Source organism: Pteropus medius, unplaced genomic scaffold (genome assembly GCF_902729225.1).
Source record: "Pteropus medius unplaced genomic scaffold, Ma_sr-lr_union100, whole genome shotgun sequence".
Classification (NCBI taxonomy): Eukaryota; Metazoa; Chordata; class Mammalia; order Chiroptera; family Pteropodidae; genus Pteropus; species Pteropus medius.
This window is the reverse complement of record NW_024351073.1, coordinates 7,614,363-7,638,764: the sequence shown is the minus strand read 5'-3', so window position 1 is coordinate 7,638,764 and position 24,402 is coordinate 7,614,363. Positions and strand designations below refer to the sequence as shown.

Sequence of the window (24,402 nt, the reverse complement as noted above, 5' to 3'; positions counted from 1 at the left end):
GGTAAAGGAAAAGAGCAGACTGTGAGGTGAAAGAAGGCCTGCCTGAGCAGTAAACTGCTGCTTAAACAGGTTTACACAAAATGTGATTGTACGTCATTTTAACTGCCTCTAAAAGTCTTTTTTTAAAGCCTCTACGGAAGTAGTTTCCTCTTTTCCTGTTGTGCCATCATTTGGCAGATGCCTCTGGGAAAGAGGGCTCTTTCTAAAAGGCTTTTAAATAATATTGGTTAAAAATTACTTTGAAAGCTATCTGCTGAATAGCACCTTGCCCTCTTCCTCTTGCTCTCCCCAGCGTGTTTCTTTATCCCCAGCTCTATGTGATTTGCCAATTACTTCCTTCAGAAACCTCCCTTGTTCTCTGACATCTGTGCTGACATAACATCTCGTCCTGGCAGGCAACTGCCGATTCTCATTGGAAAATGATTGCTAAACATTTCAGTACCAATTCACAAGAAGAGTTCCCTCCACTGGCACCTTAGAAACTACCATTGTTCCTCATAACTGAATCCAAGCCCTTCTTTTTGTAACTCTCTACCCTGTGCCCTCCAGGGTTCTAGAACAGCATGAGTGAGTATGGCCCATCCTCAAAGGACCGTGGCTTACCAGAGGGTATCTTGAGCACCAAAAAAGTGCACAGAAGGAATCTGGTTTACAATAAACAAAACAAACAGCAACAACAAAAACTGACCAACAGGCTGGGAAGATGCCAAATGCACTAGGCAGTGCTGGTGATTTCAGAAAGAGGTCACGGTGATGTGTCAAACAACTAAACCATTCTTGCTTTTAAAGTTTTTCAGGATTAAACTCTGCAGACCATTTTTACAACAAACTATCATCCGTATATTTTTTTAAAGGCATTAATTAAGTTTAGCTCTGACACCCAAGAGTAATGGTCCCTGTCCTGAGCCCTGACCTCCAACTAGGGATTTCTTATGAGGCTAATGATTGTTGCACAATCAGATCTGTGTCATGTATTGAATTTAGGTCAAAGGATGACTGCTCCCTGCAGAAAAGAGAAATAACCTTTCTCAGTCACCATTTCATATTAGCATAGGCCCATCTGCTCAAGATCAAAAATAAATTGTGTTGTATCTAAAAGAAATCATATTGGGAGAAAATCACATTTTGAAGCCAAGGCAAACAGCAGAACTACATTTCTGTAAGCCTTTATTTACTGATTGCAGATAAATCTTGACCTGAAATTAATGAAAAATGTGAGCATGTCCTGGTAAAGTTTTGGACACTCAAATGAACTGCCAACTTTGAATGATTTTCTACTATGTCTTTCCTCTTGCTACTTTCAAAATGCCTACCTACAAAAAGTTTGAAACTTTGATGTGCAAAGCATTACAATTCATGATAACTCATTCATGAAATCCAGTAGAAATGGATCAAGTCTCACATATTAATGATTAAATATAAATGTTTTTTATCTAGTTGCTATAATTGAAATTATAGTCCTGCTGCTGAGGCGATATCTTACCCAATTTGAGATAAATTGGCAAAAATGAGAACTGTAAATGCCTTTCTGCTATAACTCTCTCTAAATAGTCTCTTGAATGATATCAATCACTAACTTTAACATTTTAACTATACTTACAAGAAAAGGATGTTAGTAACCACCAATCAACTAGTTAGTGATGCTTTATATGATAGTTTACTTTTATTGAAAATATTTAGTGAATTTTTAAATCCTTTAAATACAAGTGTAGTATCTGAATTAGATACTACATTTATTGAGCTATAATAAACTTTTGTGGGTATGAATATCATTCAATCCATGCTTCAATGTACTGTAGTTCCTATACTGGATCCCTGAAATAATTTAAAACATTTAATTTTCTTAGTAAAAACATGCCTTTAAGAATGTTATGAAAGTGATATGTTAGGGGGAACCATCAATATTCGGGTAATAGAAAATGTAAAACCAAATAACTTGGGGCCAATTCAGTTCTACCATGTAAAATAATGCTGATGGGAGCAAATCAATGCTTGGAAAATGTAGCCTAATGGAATATAACTCTAATAAAGTTAGGTAAATTGTGAATCCTATATATTATGGTGTGTGGAAGACTCATTGCTTATTCCAAAACAGTGATTTTAATGTTTCCATGTCTAATCTAAAGAGCATTGTCACATGTAAGCATATTCAGAGTAGTGATTAAGTTCAGGAGTCAGAGCCTTATCTGGATTCTCACCAGCCCTATCCCCTTGAGTAAATCACTCAATCACAGTTATATCAATCACTCAATGTCTTACCTCTGTAAATTATTGTGAGGATTAAATGAGATATAAGATGATCACACAATTCTTGGCTTACAATAGGTAAATCTTGACTATCATAATTAGTATTATTATTTTATTATTATTAATTTTCTATTATTAATTATTCTATGCAAGTAAAAACATAACTCCTGAATAAGTTCTCTCTCTCTGTCTCTCTCTCACACACACACACACGCATGCATAAGGAAATCAGCCATCTCCCTTCATAAAATCAAACCTATATTATCCAATTTGACAGTAAAGAGAGAAGCTCCACATAGGAACCAGGAAACAGATGACCTAAAACCTGTTTTTCCTGACAATGACTGTATTGTAAAATATGGTTACCATCGTAAAGCAGGAGGTAGACTTTTTGATTTTTTCAAAATCTGCACCCTCCTACACCAGAAGTATAAAGGAGTCTCACATGTTTACAAGTTCTACCAGATAGTCTTCTACTACATTATTTAAATCATTCACTTATGCAAACATTCAACATATTTTTAGAAGTTCCATCTGACATATTTTTTGAAACCTTGGGGTTTTTTGAAAAAATAAATGAAATAAACAAATGAATGAGCCAGTTCCTGGACTTAAGAATTTTATTTGCAATATAATGTTTATTTTGTTGATTCAGTTGCACAAAACCATTACACTGAATCTCTTAGAGGAAAATAATATGTTGTTGCTCTAATACAAGGGTCAGCAATCTATAGCTCAGGCCAAATCCAGCCACTGCCTGTTTTTGTATGGCTTGCGAGCTAAGAATCATTTTCACATTTTTAAATGGTTGAAGAAAATCAGAAGAATAATAGTATTTTATGACAATTATATAAAAATCAAATTTTGGTGCCCATAAATAAAATTTTATTGGAACAAATCATTTGTGTATTATCTATGGCTGCTTTCATACTGCAGTAGCAGAGTTGAATAGTTGCAGCAGAGACCACGGACAGCCTACAAAGCCTAAAATCTTTACTATCTGGCTCTTTATAGAAAGTCTACCAACTCCTGCTCTAATACAGCAAGTCCTGCTACAAAAAAAAAAAAAAAATTGTACAAGCAACATCCAACTTAGCAACAGACTTTATACCAAAACTTCATTTGGAAGTCAATTGTCCATGAATACAAAATTATAAATGACAATTTGATTCCTTAGCCCACCCACAAATGCTAATAACTTATAATTTATTTTAACTTTAGTACTAAGCCTGAGCTGTTAAGTTTGGAAATAGGTGGCCATAAGTTGCAAAGAAGAGGAGGAAATAATTCCCATAAACTTTTCCTGATTGAAAAGCTGTAGCTAAATATATAGAGCACTTCTTGCTGGGTGCTCTCAGGCTCTTTGAGCAGAGAGACCTTATATTACATATTTTTATATTCCTTACAGTACTTAGCGAAGGGCATTTATAAGTGTACAATATATATTCATTAAATGAGATTAGACTGATTTATCTGTTATATGTGTTAAATGGTCAATTTGGCCTCCATTTTCCCATATACTTCCTATCTGTCTATAATAATAGTCAATTTTCATAATTTTGTATCTTTTTTAAAAAATTGTATTTTAACTTTAAAAACTAGACTAACTTTTCAACATTTTTATTGCAAATCACATTAAGAAATACATTTTACATTGCAACCTAATGGACACATTCATATATATTTATTACTTGAAAGTTCCACCAAAAAGAAAGTAAACAGAATCCTTCTATGTGCAAAGCTGCCCATTCTACCACATTCTATTCCATTTCATTATTTTTAAATTCTCATCAGACTTACTAAATTGGTTTCATGACCAACTAATTGTCACAATCCACAGTTTGAAAAGCTGGATCTACAGTATTTCAAAATAAACAGCTGCATACTCACAAATGAATAGAGTAAATTAATTCTTTCAGGACTGTTAATTGAGCACCTTATAAGTGCCTGGCCCAGACACCATGCCAGATGTTATGATCACGAAGATACTCTCCTTAACCTCAAAGGGCTGAATGTTTAGGAGGGAAGGTGCCAAGGAAAGAGTAAGTGATGTAGAGGTTGAATACTGCCCAGCTTAACCAGGGGTATTCACAGGCTGTAGTTATCAAGCTCCCAGCAGCAAGTAAAGAAATCTGAGTCTCAGGCCCAGCTTTACCTCTATTTAGCTAATATTTTAATTAACTTTGGATTTAGGACATGGTGTCCTGTTCTGCTATTTAGATAGATCTAATTGCTCCCAAAAAACTTAAACCAGTTTTTGAGAGTAGAAAAAACTTCAAGATTTATTTAGCTTAAATAGGGATATAAACTGAGTGTAAGTATAGGTGATACTGGACTTAGGCATTTAGACGTTTACCTAAGTAGAGAAGGCATTTGTTTTTTTTACATTGTCATTAAAGTTTTTAAATTCATTTTAATTCACTTTTATAACCAAATTACTAAATAATAATATTATTATAATACATGGAAATACTAACTTGAAATATACTTGCAATATCTTTTTGTAACCATTACTATTTTAAGCTTAATTATATTATCCAGTGATGCAATTAGACATTTTATAAACAAGCAGGGAAATTCACACACACAAAGAAAGTATACAATACCCAATTGTTGTATTTAAAATTGCAACTAAAAGAAAACTGTACCTGAAAGAGGTTTATCTCACATGTCTTAAAGATTTATAGTTAATTAGAGTAAAACATGGGTAGGTAATTCCAAATGTACTGCAATTTCATCCATTTAACAAAGAACTTATTTTACTGGTATAAATTGTAGATATGAGAAAACACAGGATTTTTGGTTTTAAAGAAATTATACCCACTTCCATTTATTTTGATAGAAAATTCCAAAATATATGCCTCCACTCCACCCCATCCTACTCCAGGCCTGGGGTTGGGCAGTGGGCCCCCTTCGTTTAGCCCCACATTCAGTCCATCCACACCCACTCATTTCTACTTCCCGGATATACCCAGAATCCTCCTTTCCTCTCTCTCCACTTGCAGAACCTACTTTCGAACCACCATTTTCTCTTGCCCAAGCTACAACAGAAACTGCCCAACTATCTCCCTAATTTCTCTCCCCTGATGCTATGAAATTCAGCCTTTATACACAGAGTTATCTGTAAAACTTAAATCAAAATGTGCCATTCATACTGCTTCAAAAGCTTCAGTGGTCCCCACCGCACTTACCTGTCTCCCTTTTCGACCACCACTTTACACTGCCCTTCAGTCACATTTAACTCTTTTTTTCTTTCTCAAATGTAATGGTTAATTTTATGTGCAAATTCAGCTGGGCCACAGTGCCCAGACAGTTGTTCAAATATTATTCTGGATGTTTCTGTGAAGGTTATTTTTAGATGAGGTTAGCTTTGAAATTCGTGGACTTTGAGTAAAGCAGACTACTCTCCACGATGTGGACAAGCCTAATCCAATCAACTGAAGGCCTTAAGAGGAATTGTGCCAGCACATGGCCTTTGAATTTGAACTGCAACTCTTTCTTGAGTCTCCAGCCTGCCAGTCTAACCCCATTAGATTCTGGACTCAACAAGCCTCCACAACTACATGAGCCAATTTCTTAAAATAAATTGATAGATGATAGATAGAGACAGGTGATAGATGATAGATAGATAGGTAGGTAGGTAGGTAGATAGATAGATAGATAGATAGATAGATAGATAGATAGATGGTTGGATGAGACATAGAGATATAGATAGATACACAGACAGACACACAGACAAAGATAGATAGGCAAACATCCTATTGGGTCTGTTCCTCAGGAGAACCCTGATTAAAACACCAAACATACCAAACCTTTTCTCACTATAACACCTTCAACACCTATAACACTAGTACATCTTGTTTCAATAGACCACCTTTGCCCTTGTTGTTCTCTGTCTCTGGAACTCTCTTCCCAGGATCAACATATAACTGCCCCCTCATATCATTCACATCTCAGCTCATAGTAGCTCACCCAGATACTCCAACACGTCACCTCATTTCATTTCCTTCATGAAACTTCTCATCCTGAAATGATCTTTACTCACTTGTTTTCTTGTATATTTTCTGTTTCCCCTAACTGATTCCCCATTCCACAAGGGAACACACCTGCTATATCTTGTTCCCTCGTAGGTCCCCAGCACCTAGAACAATACCTGGGACATAGTAAGCTTTCAGGAAGTATTTATTGACTGAATGAACAAATCAATAAAGAAAGTATTTTTGTTAAAAATACTTCCTAAGCACCATTTATCAAGATTCAGAATCTGTTTAGTTCAGAATGTCATTCTCCATGCAAAATCCCTATCATGAAACAGAAAGCCAGTTGAATATCTCATGAAAGAGCTGCAGTTCCCCTATTAGTTTCCACATACAACTGCAGTACTTAAGTCTCAAGTAGGAAAATTCAAATATATGCGAAAAATGTCCTGAATCTATCTGTCTTTTTTCCCATAGTATAGTGTAGTAAAGCTGATTAAATTGGAGCAAGAACATTATTCTTTCATTGTAAACTTGCACCATTAAAAGCAATTCTTTATATTTCCTATGGCAAATCATCCCTATTAGAGAGCACCAAAAAGTCTTATCAGGGTGTAGACCTAGTATCAAAGTTTCTACCTATTAACTGGTTTCATTTTAATTTCTTGAGTTAATGAGACAATATTGTCCATATTGCTAAAATCAAAGCAAAAACTGATATTTTTAATGTGAGAATTCAGGAAGCAGGACCAACGCCAATAGTTACGCTAAGTCCATTTAAAAGTGTTTAGAATATTTTAACTTCATAAACACAATCCATCACAATCCTTGGATCTCATCGTATCTCATAGTGTTAATGCAGTTGATTAAAGTGAGGGTGACTGAATTCTCTATTCATTCACTTATTCTCTCATCTGTTTGTTCACTATGAAGCATTACTAAGCACCAGGTACTGAGCTAAATGATAAGTATATATTAATGAATAAAATAGACATAGCCCCTACCTTTGAGAAGGTTACAATGTGATAGAGGAAGAAAAACAGGGTAATCAAATAAATAATTTAATAAATAGTTATGTCATTTAAAAACTATAATTTGTGATATGAAAGAGACAGACCTGGATAGAATGATAGAGACTAACTGGGGCAACATACCTTCTGATAGGGAAGTCATAAAAGGCCTCTTTGAAGCAGTGGTGTTTTATTCCCCAACCTGAAGAATGACAAGGAGGAAGACAAGAGAAAAATTAGGGGTAAGAGATGAAGACAGGTAAAGGGTCCCAGGAAGGGGGCACCATAGTTAAGGACTGAGGGAGGAACATGCTTGATCCAGTTCAAGAACTGAAAGGATCTTTTTTCATGGATATCATCTTTAAATTCTGGGCTTTTTCTTTCTTTTCTGGATTTTCTTTAGCCTTTGGCTAAGATCTCATGCTGCCTTGCCTGAATTCTTACCCTGTTCTGGACACGGGTGTGCAAGAGGAAGACATTTAAATGGAAACTATGTAGTTTGTCATGCAAATTGAATCTCTTGAACAGAATTCGATTTAATAGATGTCTTGGTTGTTCATTATGCAAGCACAGCCTGGCTGCACATTGACGAAGTCCTTTGTCAACTGCAGCAACTCAGTTCGTCCCCAGTCACTCTTCTCTCTCTAGTCAAGCACTCCAGCTCACTGCCAGAACCCTTTAGAAAGTAAATACTTCTGATTGGATGGATTGAATCAATAGTTTTTTCTTTTTTTTTACATACCGATAGTGTTGACTGCGTAAGCCAAAGTCAGAAACCTATTATTGGTCTTGCACTCAATCCACATATATTTAGGTCTTTTATAATCAACCTTAATTCTATTCTGAAAGAATTAATGCATAACATCTTCAAGTCATAGAATCTTAGAATTAAGTGGGAACAGTCCTCCATATTTTTAGAAAATTCTTCTCACTTATGAAGGCTTTACCTTTTTAAATATATTCTATTGACATTTATTAAATATTTTATTAAACACACCTGAGAGATGGCTGTCATCAAAAATCGGTGACTCATGGAAGAACTGGAAGGAATCAGAAAACCCAGCTTACCCTAGTGATAGAACTTGATGACTGTGTGCCATCTTGCTCTTGGTCTCTTTTATTCCTCCTTTGTTCATTTGTTCATCTGTAAAGTAGAATAAATGCTGTTTCTTTTATGAAAAATATGAGTTAAAAAATTCAGGCACATGAGTTAATCAATAGAAATGTTGTGCTGGGGAAAGGTTGCTAAAGAAAGGCAGTGTGATGTGGTCAGAAAAGCTTAGGAGCATGTGCAAAACCACTAGAGATGCTCTCAATGAGTAAGCTCTCAATATATGTAAGTTTGCTTCTTTTTTTTTTTAACCAATTAATATTTTCCATAAAACTATGAAATACCTTTCCCATTGTATTTTTAAGAACAGAAAAGATTTCCCAAACCAGATTTTCTATAAAACTCCTTACAAGAGAAATAAATCTTAAAATGACCCAAATAACAACTTTTCTTGGGTAGGAATATTCACGACTTCTAAGGATATTTTAATATTTGAAACACATAGCTTTTAATATATGACATACAATGACCAAACTCTGACATAAAATGAACATTCTTTAAAACCATTTTTCCCTTGCTCTAAGGATATAACCCTGCCATCTTGTAAAAGTGATTGATATAGATATAAAAGTTAGCTTTGCACATAAATCAGAGAAAGTGAATTGGATATAAGTATGCTAAGTCTCTTATTTTTCTATTTGTTATACATACTAAACTTTATGCATTTTTATTTTGCCTAGGATAATGCTACAGAAGATATTTTAGTTTTAAAAAAAATTCCAAGAGTACATTAAATTGGGCTTAAACATGAGTGTTTTCTTTCGATGACTCAGGTATCAGTACAATAAGAATCATCTCCTGAGTGACAAGTTCAATTCTAAGCCTTCAGTATACTTTATCTCACTTAATCCTCTCAATATTTTTAAGATACAAATATATGAATATATAGGTTCATTGTACAGATGAGAAAATTAAGATGCAGAGAAATTAAGAAACTTACTTAGGGTGAGACAATTAATTAATGATGGTTTTATAACCTAAATCAAAGTCTAATTTCACATGACCTCTATTCATTAATTTTCCACAGCAAAAATAAAAGCCGATCTAATATATATTTGGTCTTTTTCTTTTAGTATTTTATGCATTATCCTGATTAACGCCATGATTATCAGATATTCGAGAGACTATATCGTCTTTCAAAGTCCTCATTTTTTGAGGTGGTGAAGTCCTTCATCCTTCTGCAACACATTCAACTCTCTCTCTCTCTCTCTCTCTCTCTCTCTCTCTCTCTCTCTCTCTCTCTCACACACACACACACACACACACACACACAAACACAGAGAGCTAGCTTTCTAGCCATCTCTACACTTCTTCAATTTATATAGTGTCTTTCAGTACTTGAAAAAAACGATTCCCCGTTTTCCTTTCCAGCTGACTTTTCTGCAAGCTCATGATACCATCTATGTCTTTTGAGTCATGCATATTTATTTAAAAGCCTTTTGAAAATGAAGCAGATTTTGGGACATAGTTTCACAGTCAGGGATAAAAATTGCTCTTAAGGCTTACTTGATGTATTTTCACCTCCTTTTAACTGCTTTGCTCACATTGCTCTGACTTATTATTTATTTCTCCTTGAAGAATTTGTTGTCACAAAAATTAATTATTTTGCTGCTAATAAAATTAGGATTTTTCAGAGAAACAGAAGCTTCATAACCTTATCCCTCCTTCTGGGAATCGTACTTGTGCTCTCTAATGTGGAACTTAGGAGTTGTATAAATCCAGTACTTTGTTTAAATAGTTTAAGGAGATTCTTATTTTATTCTTTTTGGTAACTATTTATAAAATGTGCAGCTCTCAGTGATTTAATTCTTAAAAAACTAATTAGTGTGCTATGGAACGATTTGTCTCTCGTTAACTTCCATTAACATTACATTTTGGTTTTGGTGGTGTATGTTGCATTGGGTTTCCTGTGGGCATCTCTGAATGAAACGCATATTTAACTTTGTCCAATATCATGATTGCTAATGAATGAATGAGTCAAAAAATAAAAAGATGGATATTTTGATACATCTTTAGAAGGCTGAAGTTTGAAATCCCATAAAGGAGTTAAAAAATGTATTTTCCCAAATAATTGTTTTTTTTAAAGGTATACTCTACTGCAGTGCTGCATAGAGAAGGATCTATAGATGATGATAATGGTGGTGGTGGTGTTGTGGTGATAAATAATAATGAAAGAACAATTACCAATATTTACTATTTCTGTGGGCCTGACATCATGACATTATCTCATTTAATCCTCACAATGACTTGTTAGGCATGTAGGATTGTTATCCCATTTCACAAATAAGAGAATTTAAATTTTGCTAGGTTAAATAAATTATCTAAAGTCACATGAGTAGCTAGAGGTAGAGTGAAACACCAAGTTTCCAGAGACAAGCTTTTAGGCACTCTCACTAGCATGTTTAGTCTTTATGAATATAACAAGTAACTTCACAATATTTATATTTCAATATGGTTCTCTGTGTTGTGTAGCCCCATAATTTTAAGGCAGTCATTCTCAACTGGGGCTGATGCCCCCAGGGAATATTTGGCAATGTCTGGACGCATTTTTGGCTGCTGCAACTAGGAGGTACTATTGGTATCTAGTGGGTAGAAGCCAGGGTTGCTGCTAAACATCCTACAATTCACAGGACAGCCCCTACTACAAAGAACTACCTGGCCTGAAGTCAATAGTGTTGAGGTCATGATACTCTGTTTTAAGGAGCTATCCAGTGAAAGATTTTCTGGTAATCATGTCCTTATATGGCTTAATTTCTGTTCTAACTTCTGTGTTTTGATGCATAAGTGACTCTGGACCTTGTGTTTATAGGAGAAACTGCATTAAACAAACACAGAAGGCTTACGTCATATCTCTTAGAGTTGTGGAGGGTATAAATAACGTATCCTTTGTATTTTATATTATTATTGCTATAGACACAATGGAGAACCCATTCTAGAAATACACTATACCAACTATGTTATGCATTCAGATGTTCACAATGATACTTCATGGTAGATATGATTTTCTCCATATTGTGCATAAGGAACCTGAATAGTACAGAGGTTAAATAACTTCCCTAAAGTTGCATGGCTCAAAAGTAGATGGACCAGGGTTCACATCTCAAATACTGACTCTATTCACCATACTGCATGGAATTAGCAAGAGAAATGTAGAGTCCTGAGTTCTGCCCTAATTCTTTACTATACTAAAGTGGGGTCTTTCCTCAAATAGTCTGATACTGTTCAGTTTTGAGAAGCCCACTGGATATGAGAGTTTGAGAAAAAATGTTCTCATTTCACACACAGAAAAAAATACACTCTGCCATCTCATAAACAGAGAGAATACAAGTGATCATCTCTTCTAATCAGACACAGAGAGGTCGTGCAACTTGACTACGCTCACACAGCAAGTAGCCTGTGATCAGAGCCCAGTTCTTCAACTTCTAGTCCCTTTTTGCTGCTTCCCACAGTGTTCCAACCTCTTTGAACCACTTCTCCCTGAAGGATGGTTCATAGTAGGAAAGCTGTTGATTTATCCTTCTCTTGAACTGGCAAAATGCTTTTTACAAACTAGGGACACAAACTCATTATCTTCTTTATTTTCAGAAATTGTCTAGGACCATAAATATTTTGTGGAAAATTAGTCCTTTGAAGAAGATGAGAACAGGGAAATCCCACAATCCTCATTTTATTATGCAGTCAAATCACTCTGTAAAACTAATTAAGGAGTTTGCGGTATTTTGTGCTCCTCATAATCGAATGTGAAGAAATATGATCTCATGACTTTCATAAGAAAATGGTGAATCTTTTAAAACCATATAATCTCAAAGCCTGAAAACTACTCCTCCCTGGAAACTGCACCCCTTCTCCTAAGCACAGCATGTTACCTGCAGACAGGGTTCCCTTGAAGCAATGCACCTCAAATGTCAAAGCTCTCAATCTCTCTGAGTCATGTGCTAACTCAGAGAGGGTAGATTCCTTCTCAGCGTTTCCCATATCACCCCTTTTCTTAAACTAAATTGGGCAAGAGATGAAGGAAATTAGGAAGAGGCCCCCTCTACCCATCAAATCACAATACCCAAACCACCCTCATGCTCTATACCACTCCATAGTGAATATGGAAGATAATCGATTGGGGTTTGGTAAGAAAATATTTGAACTTCTTTATTAATTATTTTTGTCACATGTACTTTAAATTTATATATTTGTTTGCTCAGTACCATAAACTGTATGTTAGTACAGAAATATGTGAATATAATTAATAAATAAATATACTTGGGAAGTATACGCTTTATAATTTCGGGAAGTTACTATTTTAAACATTCTGGAACAGAAACATTTTCTGAGTCTCCCAAGGTCCTAGAATGAACACCTGCTCCCCTCCCTGGCAGTGCATCAGAGCCGACACCCTAGATCCTTCACCTCCTGCTAAACCTCACAGGCCAAGGCTTTCTCCAGAACTATGGCCTTCAACCCCAATTTTATTTTTTCTAGAAAGGCAAGTATAGATCCCATCCCAGCCACAAGATGTGATTGTGCTTCTCAGACACTCCCTGACTGTCTCCATGATCCACCCACCTCCTTAGTTAAAGAATTCTAGTTGAGCCACCCTACATATAGACAAGCAAAGCCTGAGAACCTCGGAAAGAAACAATGATCCTGTATTAGTTTCCTATTGTTGTCGTAGCAAATTGCCACAATATAGTGACTTCAAACTAGTTTATAATATTACAGTTTTGTATGTCAGAAGTTTCACTGGGCTTAAATCATCCTGTCAGCTGGGCCGTGTCCCTTTTGGAGATTTCAGGGGAGGATCTGCTAGGATCTGTTTCCCTGCCTTTTCTAACTTTTAGAGATCACCTGTATTGCTTGGCTCACAGCCCCTCCCTCTATCTTGAAAGCCAGCAGTGTAGCATCTTCAAATCTCTGCTTCTGACTTGAGCCTCACCATTGTATCTCTTTCTCTGACCCTCATGCCTCCTTCTTATAAGGATACTTGTGATGACATTGGACCTACCCAGATAACCTTCCCCATCTCAAGATCCTTAACTTAATCACATCTGCAGATTCTCTGTGCAATTTAAAGTAACATTTTCTGGGTATTAAAAGGTGGATAGTCTACGGCCATACCACCTGAACAAGCCTGATTCCCTCTGATCTCGGAAGCTAAGCAGGGTCGGGCCTGGTTAGTACTTGGATAGAAGACCACCTAGGAAAAGCAGGTGCTATAGGCGTAAAAAATAAAAAATAAGGAATTGTAAGCTGACGAGGTCCTTGCAATCTGTGAGGTCAACTAGGGGGCTGCCTTGCCAAAAAAAAAAAAAAGTGGATATCTTTAGGGGAACATTATTCTGCTAACCACAAATCCCCTGTGCCAGGACTTAGGAGTTGAATCATCTGAAGAAGAAAGCTGCATTCACCTTGATTCCAAACTTCGAGAAATTAAAAAAAGTATGATCCCAGCGTTAGACATAACTACATTCCCATCCCAGCTTTGCCAATAGCAAAACTCTGTGATCTTAGGCATGTTATTTAATCTCTTCATAACTGCTTCCCCACCTGTAACATGGAGAAAATCATATCTCTCATAGGGCATAAAAATGTAAAAGTGCCTAGTATAATGACAATTAACTAGGTAGGTGTTCAATTAAAGTTAGTTCTTTTACCATTTCGATGCTACAGCTCAATCTCATGCAACACTCACTAGCAATTGTATGGTATCTCCAAGATGACCAACTTGCCCTAACCTAATCTTTCTTAAATACACAACATCCCATGAGCTCCACCCTGTATCCAAAAATTGAGTCTAATGAAGGTGAAGGGGCTTAATTCAGTGATAAGGGAAGAAGAGGCAAAGCAAGGACTGCAAACCAAGTATTTCAACTTGAAGTCCTGCATTGTTCTATTCTGCGTAACAGACTTGTCCTCCACTTCCGGTCACCATACTGGTTAGAAATGAAATGTCTGGCCAAAGTAGATCGGTATATAGGAAATAAGGCATATTGCCCGTTATCTTTGTGAAGTTTGAGGAAAAGCAAAACAGATGAAGAACTGGAGGCTCAGGAAAATATTTTTTCTCTGGAGCTGTTAGGCATTTGTGACAAGTTGTTACGGCAGCTTGCATCTTCTGGCTGTATAGCTGGTGCCAACGGGGAAGCTTTATAGGTCTCTAGTTCCCCTGACATTATTGGCTAAACCAATAAGTGTGGTTAATTTTTTATATGAAAAGAATCATAACTCTGAAAATACTTGTGAGAATTAAAGAAAGTCCAGAGTCCAAAAGAACTAACTCTGAGAAAAAGAAATCCAGTTGCCAACAATCACAGCAATTGAATAAATATTTCCCAGTACTTAATGTTACAGTAAATAAAAAGAAGTTTCTATTTGCTTTTGTTGTTGTTGTTCTTAATTGGGATTATTAAGGTGCAGTGTAATTGTGGCCTGATTCTTTTGCCCATGGTGATGTAAGGTGCTTGGCTATCCATTCTCCTGGCTGGTGATCAATAGGCACTTGATTTGAATCCTGGTATGACAATTAGGATTGAGTAGTGAGTGTTATCTATTTCATAATTAAATTCTATCTTCTACATCCTTTGAGTGTTTTTGACTGTATTTGACTTTAATTGCCAATGCTGTCTCTGCCACCATTGTGTCTGGTCTCCATAACAAAGTCAGGATTACAATGATCCCGCTTATTTCAGAATACCCCAGTTGCACAAAAAGTCCTGAAGTCCCAACTTAGAAGCAGTAGTTAAGAAGCAGAGGTCCTGTGTCTTCTGCCAAGTACTCATTCAGGGTAATGTTTAAGGTCTGTATTGCAAATTAAAAGATCAACTCAATATACATAGGGAGAAAGTCCGCTCTGTCCCTTTGATAACTGCTCCAAAAAGACATGGAGAATCAAAGTAAGGGGTGATGGATATTATGTAAACAGACAGTGCACAGGCTTGTCTGCGTAGCCATCACAGAGAAAATCTTCAAAAAGCCGGCTCATTTCCACTCACTTGCCAGAGAAACAGTTTTCATGAGTATGTATTAAATTCTTTATGTTAAACACCATTAAAATACACTTCCAATTTATTTTTTAAGGAAAAATACAAAAGCATCAGATGTCCTCAAAAGGCAGATCATCTTGTTTCATCTTTAAGAAATCAACAGAAGGTGTTTAAAACCATGACGGAATGTACTTATGAAAAACAAGAGAAAAGACTTACAGGCAAAGCAAAAAAGAAACAAACGCTCCATGAAAAATGGAAACGATAAAAAAAAAATTATTTTAAAAACCATCTGCAGCATAATCTTGATCCTGTTCTCATGTAGCACAACAAATTCATTCAGTTTAGTCAAAACCAAGATAACACGGAAGGGAAATTTGAGATGCGTACAAAATTAGCTTAAAAATATAGTGCCCCACCATAAAAATATTATGTTAATTAATAAAGAAACAATTGTAGGAAATTTCATGAAATTTAAATGAAAAGATTGACATGAATCTTTGTGTAAAATGCTTAAATCCATGTTAAGACAAACAAACTTTAAAATTTAATCTCTAAGCATATAAAGAATATGCCAGAAGCATGATATGCTCTTTTTAATTTACTTCTGCTCACATGATTATATTTTAATTATAATTTGTTGAAAGTATATTCTAATGCAATGTTTTGCTTTTATTCTGAGTAGCAGTCTCTGTTGCCTTGTTTTCATCTTTAGATGACTCAGCTTATAGTGATTTAAGGGCCAAATGTTCAAACTCTTTTTAACAGTTCACTCGTGATGCGATTAGAATTAAAATATGTACATGAAATTGATATTTTAGGCAAATCATTGTGTATATATACAGAAGTTTAGCAATAAGGAGAAGAGTGGCCTGGAGGCTCCAGGATCGTGTCGTCATTAGTCTTTGAGAATTTCTTTCCTTTCCTATATCCTTAATGGATGGTTGTTCCTTTGGGCCAGAACCACGAACCATATATAAAGCAATCCCAGTTCATTCTGAAATTGCGTGTATGCTTTCTTTGTAGCTGAACCACTGATACAGAGAGACAAAGGGGCATTATCATATCCAGTTGTAGAACTCTGCCCTAAGAGGAAAAATATTCATATAAGAAGGAGTGGTAGTAAGTCTACCATAATTTTACTTCTTTTTAAATCACACTGATTTGTTTCTCTCATTCTTTGGATATTCTTTTGTACCTTCTCACTTTTGACCTCTATGTCAAAGGACTTTTTCACACTTCACAACTTAGACATTACCATTTGGTTTCTACTTCTGGCTTCACACTACTTTGTTTCCAACTCTTTAATTAGAAATGGTTAATTTGACTTCTTGTCTTAAGGCAAGGAGAAAATGAGTCTTAAACAGTATTAAGCTCCCATAAATATTTCACTTTATGCTAATTCCTGTGCTTCCAGCTGAGCTGTTTGAAGTTCTCAAAAAAAAAAAGAAAGAAAAAGAAAAAGAAAAAAAGGTTTCTGTTCCCCTCAATTAAATACATAACTGGAAAACAGTAAAATAATTTGCAGCTTACTACCCGGCTGGCACTTTTTTCCCAAACTTAAATTTTGGACATTAAAAAATTTCCTTCCACAGTGTATATAACCCAAGCCCAGTGTAGTGGGCACCCTGTCCAGGGCTAAAAAGACTGGGAAGACCAGGAGAAATCTTGGAGCTCCCTCAAGTGGGCATGTATTTAATGCACCCTTAACCTCTAGAAAACGTTTTTGGCTGCACCATCTATCCAGGGCAGAAACACTTAATTGTCTCAATTTAGAAGCAAAAGAGGTTTCCTCTTTAAGCATGAAATATTCCAAAAATAATAAAAGTTTGAACTAGTTTTTCAAGTAAATGAATATTAGTGCCCAATGAAGAAATATTGAGTCAGGCTTTTTGACTGTTGGTTTTGCCTGTGGGAGTGTGAATTGAAATTAATAATTACGATATATTCTAGTCACCTGGATAAAATGCTAGTTGTTGAGGAACTTATAAAAGTAACACTTATATAGCAATTATACTATGTGCCACATATACATATTATGTACCAGGCACTATTCTAAGGGCTTTATGTGTATTAATTCATTTAATCCTCACAGCATCCCTTCAAAGTGAGTACTTTAATAATCCTCATTGTACAGATGAGGAAACAGAGGCATAAAGATGTTAAATAACCTTTCAAAGCTCACAGGGCTGGAACATGGAAGAGCCACTATGCCAACGTGGGCAATCCAAAGTCCACTATACCATACTATTAAAGTGCAATGAATAATTGAATATACATTTACATACACATGCATACATCGACATATATATACACATACACATGCACATACATAAACACATATATGTATACACACATATTATATATCTACACATATATACAGACTACATACATGTACATACATTTTAATTACCAAACTTGGTTTATTTTTTATTATTACTCATTGTTATTCATTACAGTTTCTGGTCATCTCGCCTACTTCGCTCTACTTCTGTTACTCTGGCTTTGCTCTGTTAAGATCATTGAAAGTTTGCTTCCTCCATGGCCAATGGCGCTTGGCATTTCCTCGACTAGAAACTTCTACCACTTCTTCCAATGAGTGGCTTGTCATGATTCCAGTTTCTTCACAGAGAGGTCTTCCTTGACTTTATATAAAATAGCTCCCCCTCACTCTCTATAACTCAGACTCCTTTTACTCTGTCCATTTTGTCTGCATGGGCCTTATAAATGATCCCCAAACATATTACTTACTTATCCATGCACTTGTTCACAGTCTGTCTCCACCACAATGGAAACCTCACAAGGCAGGACTCTGTGTCTATGGCAACTAGAAACACAAAAATAGTTTTCAATAAATGATTAAATTATTAAATTTTTAATTCTGATGACTTCTGAATGAATGGAAAATTATGGTGATAGTCAATGTCTCAAATTTTTTTTTCACAATGCTATTCTGTTTAAAGTACGTTCTTAACAAATATTTTGACAAAATATATTTTAAAGTCTGGACATGTATAAACCTCTAGCCTAACAATTATATTTAAGGGTATATTTTTATTCTCCATTAATATGTTACTCTTTTCTGATGTTGAAACAAAAACTTATGACACACGAGATTTTTAAATATATGCAAAGATTATGCTAAAATAATACAAGAAAAGGAAATATATAAGTTTGTACATTTCTATATACTGGGATAAAATTTTAAAAAACTATCTGTATTTTTAATGGATTGTACCATGACGTCAAAGCCTTATCATATATATTGAGTATATGTGTGTCTACTAATTAAGTTATATCTTTAAATGTAGCAAAACTATCACAGATGGAGAATGGGAAAGTAATAACAGAGTAATGACACCGAAAGAAAGTTACTAAGAGTTAAGATGCTATTATTCTAATGTCTGCCATTCAGAACCCTATAAATCTAGAAGGGAAGGGAAAGGGGATGGAGAATTACATTCCAGTCCACCACTGCATTCCCTGGCAATTTGGAGATCTCACTGTAAATCACAGAACGGCAGCATTCGTTTCTTTCCATTTCTTTGCTTCAGTTCTCTGACAACCCTCCCCACACCCTGCCAATATATTTAGTCAGAGTTTATAGAGATAAACCTGTATCCTTTTCTAGACTCCAGACCTTCTTTCCTATTATAGGCCTCTTATTATACTGGTGATTAACCTGAATTACATATATATACACACATATATCTGTAAATGCGTACATATATATACATATACATAACGCATATACAGACACACAGGTATATATAGATCTGCACACACATATATGCTCTTTATGTATATTTATAACTATACATATAGTTATAGGTATATATAACTATAACTACATGTATAGTTATATATACTCTTCATGATTTTGAAGCTACATAAGACTCAATTTTTTGCTCTATTAGAAAGTTAGGAAAATTCCACTTTTTCAGCCGATACATTATATCAGAGCCAATAACAACAGAAGAATAATTTTGTGACTTGAGTGGCTTCTCTGTGCCCATATATTTGTAAGAAAATATTGTCCTGTGATTTCATTTCAAAATCAACAGTTTTATTGATGTCTGCCATCATGGTACATTCAGAGTTTTCCTCTATTTGATTTCTACCGTTCTCCCTTATTCTTCTGTCTCCAGTTTGCCGTAATGACAGTGAAAACCCACTATTCATGCAATTTCTCTGCAAGCAGCTACTGGACTAAGAGGGGAAAAATAACAGATTTTATGCATGACTGATTGCCTAAACCCTTCATTTTAGAGAAACAAGCCTCAAATGAGTAATTTATCTATAGCAATGAACTCAAATAAATAATTTTTTGTTTTCAAGGAACGAATGAAAGACAATCTAATTTCCAAACATATTTTTTAATCCAAGATGAAAGGCCGAGAACTGAATATACTATAACACATGCGAGAAGCTATACTTTAGTCACAGTGTAGGATATTAATTTTAAAAATTATATAATTCACATTTATTATAAAATACTTGTTTTAAAGTTTTTGTATTCCAATCAGAAGAAAGGACTCATGGACATTTTTGGGACATTAGTTCATCTTATTTATATTAATTTATATCTATCGTTTGTACTAACAAGATTGATATTTGTAGTTTTATTTGCTTTTAATTGCTAACGATTCATTCTTTTTTGCTATTCATGTTTTGAACTAGAAAACACTTGTCAGGTTTTTGAATAAGAAGCAGATATCTAAAAATATTTATTATTGGACGTGGTTCCGTAATGTAGCGGTTAGCACGTCTGCTTTACATGTAGAAGGTCCTGGGCTTATGCCCAAGTGGAGTCATAGTTTATGGTTTACTTCCGTGCCACCCTGAACAAGCCCGATGTCTGATCTCAGAAGCTAAGCAGGGTCAGACCTGGTTAGTACTTGGATGGGAGACCACCTAGGAAGACCAGGTGCTGTGAGCATAAATAATAATAATAATAAATAATTTTAAAAAGTAAAAACATTTATTATTAAGTATAAATTTTATTAATGGTTTAAGTGTAAATAGCAATTTTATACTTTGGCAAACAATATTTCTTTTCTATACTCAATTGGCTAAATGTAAGTAATTTTCTTTAACCACAGGAAAATGGGAAAATTTGAAAACATCACTAAATAATGATAATGCTCACGCCAATTATCTTCATGGTGCTTTATAGTTTACTAATAACTACCTCAATGAAGTTTTCTTTCAATGAAACAAATCATTCAACTTTATTTTGTTTATAGTTTGTAATGACACATTGAAGTATCACAATGTATTCCCCTAATTAAGAAGTGATACAAATAAAGGTGATGCAAAGCACAGAAAAAAGAGGCAAATTCCCATCTGATCAACTTAGTTCTCAGGGGTACACAACCCTTCTCAGGTTCAGCCGTGTGGTGAACTTTGGCAGGGTTCATTGCCACATGCTCTCTCCTACCACAAACACCACTAAACCCCCTCCAACTTCTTTGGCTAGTAGCCTTGTTGCTTTTAATCTGCTGGGATGCTTTGGGGGATAAAGAGGAAGGCTCTGCTTAGAAGGGATCTCATCTCCACTGCCCCTGTCTCCTAGTGTTATTTTGTCCTCTATCCGAACTTGAGTGTGCTAGCTATGAGCCTGTTTTGATCAGAAGAATATGAAAATCTGGCTCCTCGTACTGGGATTTCACATCAATATTTGTGCCTAACAACTGAATGAAGAAGAGGGTCCCAATGCACCATTCTCTCCTCTAACTGTCTTTAATCACAGTTAGTGCCTTATTCAATGTGATTTTGGATGTTTGGGGAGTAGTGTGGAATCATGCTGATAAGATGGTAAAGAGCAAAATTTATTTCATTTTGGAAGGAAGTCCTCATAGATTTGTATGTTTAAGACTATATATCAGTTTAGCCATTTCATACTTTTAAACCTGAGGAAAAATAGCTATTTGGCAAGACAGCATGTTTAAGAATGAATGGTAGTTTATTTACTTAAATCTCAGCTTGTTCCAGAGAGGATTTAAGGCAGCCGAATAAGGTAGGTAAGCATAAGGAAAAATGGTTAATAAGTGGTTAGCAATGAGAGATGTATCTTTTGGAAAAGAATGAATCAGGTACAGAGTTTAGGGTCAATGTTATCACAAGGCCAAAAGGAGCACTCAGTAGGCTCCCAAGGACGTTATGTGACCTGAGCAAATCTGTGTGCCCAAAAGGATGGAGGTGTCAGCAGATAGTGAGAGCCATATGATTTCCCACACTTGATCAACACCCCAGAATATACGGCATAAACTTTGGACCATGCTATCCACTAGCTACTCATTTATTGTCCTGAGAGATCATATTTCACACTTTTCACCTCAAAGGTCAAGGGCAGGCTGAAGGCAGAGAGATTCTAGTTTATTCCTCCCAAATAGTAACAAATTGAGACTCTCCATATTTGATCTCTAACCCTCAACTCAGCATTTTTCATAGGTTAGTCCCTGGTCAAACTTACCCAAATAATTAAAAATTGACATTTCATTCCTGAGACAGAGGTAAAAGAATAGATTCAATCTTTTTTTCCTGATATCTCTTCGTGTGTAAAATATGTTTTCTTCTCTTCCACGCATGTTCTTCCTCTCACAGTTTCTCTAGGACACAAAGCAGGAGAAGCAGCAAGTTTAAATGGACTTTTAAGAAACAACGTACTGAATCCATTTCCGACCTCTCACTGTGCAAACGTGGGCAGCTTATGCCACTTCTCGGAGACTCTTGAGTCTCAGTTTCCTCACCAGCCACGGGGATGATAATGTTCACTCCACAGGATTACTGCAATAGTTAAAAAATCCCCAAAGATTTTTAATCACCTCTCACAATGCCTGTACACAGAAGATGCTCAATAGGCATTAATTCCTCTTTTTACTTTAGGCTCTTTCTCTCAGTGAAAACTCGAAAAGGGGAGAAAATGCACCCTCTGAAATTGAGACACTCTAAATCTTTATTCAGATAATCTTGCGTTTGATTTTTTTTTTAGTAAGTAACAAATTGATTATTTTAATGGACGCTTCATTACATAGACATGATTGATTAGATTATTAGCCATTGGTAGTTTTTAAAATTAGCTTAAATTTTACATTTAAGGATTTTTCAGTCTGTGATATAACTGTCATTGATGGTAGCTGGCTTTAAGGTAGTCAAGCTCTATTGCTCACTTTAAGTGTTCTGAAAAAAAAAAAACAAAAAACAGTCAAATGGAAAAATTATATTGCTATTGTAGAACCCCGTGCACTCAGGCTGAGAACTGAAATGTACCCATGGCCAAGTACTATTTCAAAGAAAGGTGGTGCATAGGAGTGGCCTCTGCTCCCTCTCACTCCTTCCTACCCCAAAGCTGTTCTACTTTCCTCCAACCTCAAAACAAGTGCTCGTAGGTCAGTTGTCCCCTTGAAAGTAGACAGGAAGAATTCTTTCTAAATTCTTTCTCTCTTTCCCTTTTGTTTTCACTGTTGTAGATCAAAACAATTACTGTAATTATGTATTTACTGGCAATAAGTAAGAAGGTAGTGAAAGAATCACATATGTCTTAAAGAGAAGGAAAACTATAAGTTTCGAAGTTGTCCAAAAGTCGTCTGAAGAGCCATATCGAAGGTTCCCATCTCCCCGTATTTTTCCTTTCGTTGAACAGAATTAATTCAAGTATAAATAATTGAAACAAACAAAAAGATTTATTGTTTTATTTTATTTTCTAAATTACTATCAATTCAGTAGTACTGTTTTCTAATATTTTCATTGCTTCTATGCAATATTTTAGTTTCATTAAAGGTAAAAAAATTCTGTAGAGCTGAGCTGGCAAACTAATCAGTTTTTCATAATATTGGTTTCAATTAAAAATAATCACTCTAATTGAGAGAAAAATGACATAAAATTTTGGAACAGAGCCTACTTAAAAATTTAGAAATACTTATATAGATTAATGTTTCTATGGGGAGAAAGTAGAATCCAGGTTGGTATCTAAAGCATCTTTACCTTCATTAGCAAGACAGAATCCCTTAGAACAGTGCTATCCACTAGCAATATAATAAGAGCACATATGTAATTTAAAATTTTCTAATAGCCATATTTTAAAAAGTAAAAATAAACAAGATTAGTCTTAATAATATATTTTATGTAACTTAACATATTCATCAGAAATATTATCATTTTAACATGTAATCAATATTTTTTAAATTACTAATTCTATATTACTTCTTTTTTGCACTAAGTCTTCAAAATCTGGTATATATTTTACCAACATCTCAATTTAGATTAACATCATCTCAAGTGCTCAATAAATGTATGTAACTAGTGGCTACTGTATTGAACAGCACAACTCTAGAAAATTTTGCCTCAGCTCTGTGCTATGTTAGCTTTTTCCTAATCTTGTTCTTAATTGCATTGTAGTATATTCAGAAGCTCAAAGTTATTCTGAATTCTGCATCATACATTTATTTCTCTCTATATATATATTTGGGGGGTAAAAAATGACACTTAAGTATCCAAATGCCCAAACACAATTTTGACCGATAGCTGGAAGAACAAGGCCAGTTCATACTTTAGAAAATAATAGGGTATATTTCCATTTATTTCAACATACCATGGATGTGTGGTTCCAGAAATCATAACTTTTCCTCTGCAGGGCATCGCAGTGACAGATACATATTGAAATCTACTAAATGTGGAAATTTGAAAAAAATAGTATGAGAATCATAGAATTTTATTGCTCAAAAGATTCCTAGAGGATATCACTGCCAGCCCTTTTATTTTACAGTTGAATAAACTGAGGCCTAGAGAAGTGAAGAAACTTGCCAATGGCCACAGAACTTATTAGGAACACAGAAGGAAAAAAAACTAGATTTCTTGACTCCAAGTTCAAACTTATTTTATAAATAATGAGAACTGATTTAGTTATTGGTCACACACTTTAGATAATTACCAAATCCATATTTATTTCTAATCCACACTATTTCAGGGGGAAGATTATTTCTCCATTTATATTCAGAATTTTTTTAAAAATGAAATCTTGCTCATTAGAAAACATTAATATAAAGATATCAAATGGTAAAAAAGAGCATTCTCAGAAGTAT

The 24,402-nt window shown here is 35.1% G+C and overlaps 1 protein-coding gene and 1 pseudogene across 2 annotated transcripts in view; both read left to right on the top strand.

Moving 5' to 3' along the window:
* Positions 1–24,402, top strand: part of CDH6 (cadherin 6) — a 113,788-nt gene that overhangs the window by 20,159 nt on the left and 69,227 nt on the right. The gene's annotated exons all lie outside the window — the stretch shown is intronic.
* Positions 13,441–13,558, top strand: LOC120586460 (uncharacterized; annotated as a pseudogene).